Source organism: Benincasa hispida, chromosome 2 (genome assembly GCF_009727055.1).
Source record: "Benincasa hispida cultivar B227 chromosome 2, ASM972705v1, whole genome shotgun sequence".
In the NCBI taxonomy this organism is placed as follows: Eukaryota; Viridiplantae; Streptophyta; class Magnoliopsida; order Cucurbitales; family Cucurbitaceae; genus Benincasa; species Benincasa hispida.
In genome coordinates, this window is record NC_052350.1 from 56,063,061 (window position 1) to 56,069,989 (window position 6,929).

Below are 6,929 nucleotides of genomic sequence, written 5' to 3' on the forward strand. Positions count from 1 at the left end.
CTCCCTTGCAATGTTGGGGGTACCGAGAAGGAACAATGCTTAGCAGTCTCCTTGCTAAGTGACAACACGACTGCGGAAGTAAGGGTGGAGCTCATTGCGACAAACTTGAATGTAGTGACAACCGAAGACCCGTTGACCTATAGCTCAGAAAAGCCCAAGAAAATAGACCCTGAAGTTGCGTCCACTCTTAAGCCTCTAGATCTTGAGACAGAAGAAGTCCAACCACCAGCAACTCTACAAAGATTGAAAGAGGAACAAAATGATGAAGAAAAGATCGCAATAATGATCACTCTCTCTCCAATCCTCGTGGTTTTTAGAGATGCGATCCATGATGTTCTTAGCCTCGTCATATGTTTTGTCAAGCAGACCACCAGTGGCTGCCGCATTGGCAGCAGTCTGCGAAGTGGTATTTAAACCATGAAAAAATATTTCCATCTGAAGGCAGTATGGTAATCCATTGTGTGGACAGTCCCTGACCAACCTCTTAAACCTCACCCAGGCATCACTGAGCAATTCGTCCATGTCTTGTTCAAAATTAGTTATGAGTTTCCTTCATCTAGAATTCTCAATAGGTGGAAAATATTTCTTCATGAACTTAACTACGACCTGTTCCCATGAAGTGATCTCTCCCGGCTCGAGGGAATATGCCCATTTTCTTGCCTGATCAAAAAGAGAAAATGGGAACAAAGTTAGTCAAACTTCTTCGACAGAGATGTTTGAGAACACAAAAGTATTGCAGATTTTGATAAAGCCATGGAGGTGGGTGTGTGGGTCCTCACCACGCCGGCCTCCGAATTGTCCTGTAGTCTAGATCATCTGCAGCATCACCGGTTTCATTTTCAATCGACTTCCATCCAGGGCAGGCCTCATGATTCCTGGAGAGAAATCATAGAGGTTTGGCGATGCATAGTACGTAATGGGTCTATTGCGATCGTTAGCCAATAAGATTGGATTCGCCATGACGTTGTTTTCATTTGTTGCTCCATTTCAAGGCTACTCCGCCATCTCTTCTTTATCTGACTGTTGTTTTTGGTGGTCTTTTAATCTTCGTCTGAACGTCCTCTCAATCTCTGGGTCGTAATTTTCCAGAGATTGAGAGTCTACAAAGAATTCAGAAAAATTACTGTTAGCACACTATTTTGACGAAGTCCCCAGCAACAGCGCCAAAAACTTGATGCGTGGTTTTATAATGTGGAATTATGGATGAAATTGCGATGATGAAATTCGATGATGAAAATGCGTTGAGCACTCAAGTTTTCTCAGTGGAATCCAAGTGTAAACCCCACTGAGTTCCTGGTAAGTCTAGGGTCGAACTCAGGAACTTGTGAAAACAGGTTGCGGTGGTAATTTTTTAGAAAACTTTGCGTTAAGCAGTAACTCAAATAGTTGTTTGTTTATTTGTTGATTGCAGTAATGAAAAATAAACAAATGCGGCGCATTTGAGAAAAGTCTGATTGTGTGATAGATGCACTGAGTATGCAGATGAATGGGTTGAGAAGGTCTTTAGCTAGCGTTACTTGGGAATGCGTCAGACTATGCGATCATACTACAACCATGCACAGCAAGTCATTTTCCTACGCAAATATGATGCTCCTAAGTCTAGGACGCATGTGTTGAATGCAAAAGTGTCCATAAAGCTTATTCCTAAGTCTCTACTCTTTTCCTATGCAATGATGCAAGATGCAAAAAGGCAAGGTGACCACACACAATCATATCCTATCTCAAACAGTGCTTATTTCTAACATTCTATCTCTTGATTATGCGTTCTAATCTGACTCTCTCGAGCCTAGATTCTGATCTGACCTTCCCAAGCCTAGATTTTGTCCTTAGACTACCCTCCCGAGTATCTCTAATGGACGAATGAAGCATACATAATACAAGATAATCGAATAGAATGAAGATCCCCAGTTAAGCTAGCTAAGTGCTTCCCAACCCATTCAACAGATTTAGCTACTCATGCGTAAATAACAAAGAGTGAACAGATATAGACAAGTAAATTCCATTTCTATAAATGAGTTGAATACACAACAACAATGGAAGATAAGGTAGAGAGCCTAGTAGCAATCCCTTGCTGACCGAGGCTTTTACACTGACAATCTCTATTCGGATCAAAAGAAATTCCTACTTCCGCAGGAGTTGGCCCTCTCTTTGATCTTGAAGCTTCCGACACTCTCCCAAGCTTACCGGAATGATCTGTCGGCACAACCTCATTCTCTCACGTCCGCCATAAAATAAAAGAAAATCTAAGAATAAGGCTAAACTATGAACAGAACTTGTTAACTGGTGGAACCTTCGAACTAGTGAACCCCTTTTCTGAAGGATGCCTTCGGTATTTATAGAGCTTCTGGAGTGAAAGGCGGCTTCTCTCTTATGATTTCACAGATGGGATGGCTTTAATTCCCTGACTGATGCGCCGAATATTTGTCATCGAAAAGCTGAATGTACTTGCTATCCTTAGTGGTTGTCAGCTTAATTCGGATTCGACCATCATCAGCTTTCTGTCCCATCGTGCTTAATTATTCCTTTCACCCAGATGCGCACACCAAGTTGTGCCGACTCTATGCGGCAGTCCTTCTTGAGTGGAATTTTGCAAACACAATCATCGCAAAGCCTTGCGGTAATGTTATGCTCGACCAATGATTTCTTATGATTGCTCTTTTTGCCTTATGTCAACGTATATTCTGAATAAAAATACAAAAATCAACTGTTTCTATGCGATGAACGCATGTGACTGCAATATTATGAATTTGATGCTTTTTTGACACAATCTAACATATTTTATCGACGCAAGCCAACATTGTTTAAGAACTTAGTACTATGATAACTGATAACGGGCAGAAATGCACGTTATCATAGTGCTAAGTTCTTAAACAATGTTGGCTTGCATTGATAAAATGTGTTAGATTGCGTCCAAAAAACATTAAGTTTATTATATTTCGGCCGCATGCGTTCATCGCATAGGAACAGTTGATTTTTGTATTTTTATGCAGAATATGCATTGATGCAAGGCGAAAATTGCGATCATCGGAAATCATTGGTCAAGCACAACATTATTGCAAGGCTTTGTGGTAATTGTGTTTGCAAACATTTTCTCAAGTAGGATTGCCGCAACTTGGTCGGGCATCTGGGTGAACATTCAGCTTTTCGGAGATAAATATTCGGCGCATCAATCAGGGAATTAAAGCCATCCCATCTGAGCAATCATAAGAGAGAAGCCGCCTTCACCCCGAAGCTCTATAAATACCAAAGGCATCCTTCAGAAAAGGGGTTCACCAGTTCGAAAATTCAGAAGTTCGGAACGCACGTCTTTGTCCATAATTTTTCCATTTTATTTTAAGGTGGAGCAAGAGAAGAGTAAAGACGCCGGAGATCGCTCAGGGAAACTCGAGAGAGAACCTTGAGGCGTAAAAGTAGAGAGCGGGCCGACTCTCGCACGAGCGAGATTATCTTTTGAACACGAGTAGAAAAACAGTGTAAAAGCCTAGGCAACAAGAGATTGCTACCAGGCTCTTTATTCTATCCTTGCATTGTTATTTTGTACTTCATCTTTATATTTGTACAATGGAAGTTCTTATTCTACATATGTTCACTCTCTTAGCATGCATGAGTAGCTAAACTAGTCGAATGGGTTGAGAAGAACTAAGCTAACATGACCTAGGAAGTTCATTGCTTGAAATTATCTTGTGTTATGTTGTGCCAAATACCCCTTTAGAGCTACTCGAGAGAGAGTCTGAAGAAAGAACCTAAGACTCGAGAGAGTTAGGTTAGAATCTAGACTCGAGAGAGCAAAATTAGAACTACATAAACAAGAGATAGGGACTTAGAGATAAGCTCTGTTTGTCAACCTGCATCGCATGCATCCTAGAGATGGGAATGATCTTATGTGGTCACCTTATTTGTGTGTGTGTCATTTTGTCATCGCATAAATAAGAATAGAGGCTTATGTGTAGGTTCTATAGACTTATCGCATATATCGCATGCGTTCTAGCCTTAGAAGTAGTGGAATTTGCACCGAGAGGTGGTTTACTGTTGTATGCATGTTGCATGATTGCATAGCATGAACGCATCCTAGGAAGTGTTAGCCGAAACTTTTCTCAACCCGTTCACTGCATACTCATCGCATCTTTCGTTTATTCAACTTTTTTCAACCTCCACCGCATTTGTTAATTTTTCATTACCGCAAATAACAACCTCAACAACTATTTATTTATTTGATTACCGCAAAATTTTCCTAAAAATTACTACCGCAACCTATTTTCCAAAGTCCCTGAGTTCGACCCTGGACTTACCAGAAAACTCAGTGGAGTTTACACTTGGATTTCGCTGAGAAAACTTGAGTGCTCAATGCAATTTCAACATCGCAATTCATCCATAAATCCACATCATAAAATAACGCATCAATAACGTGCATTTCTGCCCGTTATCATTCTTCTCCCTAAGAATTCGATATGGAAATCATTGATCGCAAGGGGACGGAGAACCAAGTTGCGGATCATTTATCCAAATTTGAAAATCCAGAAGTTGACCACAATCAATCAGAGATAAGTGCAACGTTCCCAGACGAGCAGCTATTTTAGATTGAAGAATTGTCATGGTACGCAGACGTGGTAAATTATCTGGTTTGCGAGCAATTTCCTGAAGATTATACTGACCACCAAAAAAGGCGACTCAAACATGAATGTAAATCATATTATTGGGATGAGCCAAATCTTTATAAGAGGGAGTCAGACCAGATTCTGCACCTGTGTGTACCAGATGCTGCTCATCAACACACATTATCACAATGTCATGACTCGCCTTATGGAGGGCACTTTGGAGGTCAATGCACAGGAACGAAAGTATTACAAAGTGGGTATTATTGGCTAACACTATTCAAGGATGCAAGAGACTACGTGATGAAGTGTGACCGGTGCCAACGCACGGGTAATATTTCATGGAAGCATGCGATGCCCATGAACATCATTTTAGAACTGGAATTGTTCAATGTCTGGGGCATTGACTTCATGGGACCATTCCCCCATCGAATGGTCACAAATATATTTTGTTAGTTGTCGACTACGTTTCCAAATGGGTAGAAGCAGTAGCATGCGCCGCAAGCGATCCGGCGGTAGTCTCCAAATTCCTGAAGAAAAATATTTTCACTCGTTTTAGCACTCCACGTGCCATAATAAGTGATGAAGACTCCCACTTTGTCAATCACATAGTCAACAACTTGCTGCTCAAATATAATATCCTCCATAAAATGGCCACCGCATACCATCCACAGACGAATGGTCAGGCTGAAGTGTCCAACCGGGAAATCAAGCTGATACTGGAGAAGGTGGTAAAGCCTTTGCGAAAAGATTGGGCAACAAAGCTGGACGATGCGTTGTGGGCATACAGGACCACCTATAAGACACCTATAGGCATATCTCCGTTATCCTCCGTATGCGGGAGAAGATGTCATTTACCACTAGAGTTGGACAGCAAAGCGTGTGAAAAAGCTTACTTCGACTTACACCGCAGAGGGGAACAAAAAAACTCCAATTGGTCGAGCTTATGAGTGGAGAATGAAAGCTTATTGAAAATGCCCAAAATTTAACAAAGAACAAGCAAAAAGTTGGCATTGACAACGGCTATGCGAGAAAAATCTCCACATCGGACAAAAGGTCTTACTTTTCAAATCGTGGCTACAACTCTTTCCCGACAACTTAAAGTCATGCTGGTTCCAGGCCCTTTATTAATCAAAGAAATTTCCCGCATGGTGCAATTGACTGATTAATGAGGAAGGGACTCGTACATTCAAGATTAACGGGCAAAAAGTCAAGACATATTGTATAACGCCCGGATCCTTAAACCTTATTATCCGACTGCTACGACATGCAATACTTTAGACTTTTTCTATCATGAGATGAGTTTTGGTTTGAAATTTCAAAGAACATATCTAAATTTTATTTAATTTAGATAGAAAAACTATATAGAAATTTATTTATCAAAACACCAAGGATTCCATTAAAACATTAGCGTTGGTGGTACAAAATGCAATGTGTCTATAATAGTGAGTTTGATGGTTGGCCATTTGAGCGACGTCCAACTTGCCCTTCTCGTGTGTTCTTACCTAAAAAATCTATAAAAATTAGGATGAGTACATAATTATACCCAGTAAGTAGTTCGCAGTCTAGGTAGTGACCAATGCACAATCACAAGCAAAATGTCATGAAAATTGATTGGGACCGGAAAATGTTATAACATTGTGGTGGTCGGATTATGCTCAACTAATTTCTCCAACTGATAGAGAGATTGGAGACTAAGCGAATAATCCAATTGTGCTATGTTAGCGGTCGTCTGCAGATGCAGTTAGGGCCAGAGTCGATTCACAACATTGCACCATAAATATGCTTCCAACTAATCACTTTCCGCCCTGTAGGTAAGTGGACTAAACGGAAACTAACCCATCCTGGCATGAATTAGGGGTCATGCAGTCCAGTAGTGGCCAGAGTCGGCACTCCAACATTCACCTTGGCTATAAACGTGATGTTTCCACATAATCTTTCTTGCCTGATTAGGAGATGGGATTAAGCGGAAACGGTAACCCATTCTTGTATGATTAGCGGGTCATTGCAGTCAGAGTAGGGCACAGCCACTAGAGTCGCATTTTCCTCAACTTGACTCCACAAACACTCATTATTCAGGCATAAACCGATTTATGATTTTAACGTATCTCACAGGTTCCAAACATAAATTCTTATTTGGTCCGAGTCTGTTTTAAAGCATACGCTGATTAGGAAGCAATGGTAGGACATTAACATAGACAACAGATAAACTATAGTAGAACGCCATGTTGCTTGGCTACATAACTATGAGGATGAGGCGGAGATCATTAGCATATGTGCATACTATAGTCAGTAATAGTGCGATTGCTAATCCGTCATACTCGCAATATCTCTCTT

The 6,929-nt window shown here is 40.9% G+C and overlaps 1 pseudogene; it reads left to right on the top strand.

The window, feature by feature from the left end:
- Positions 1–451: 451 nt before the first annotated feature.
- Positions 452–549, top strand: LOC120072375 (annotated as a pseudogene).
- Positions 550–6,929: the final 6,380 nt, after the last annotated feature.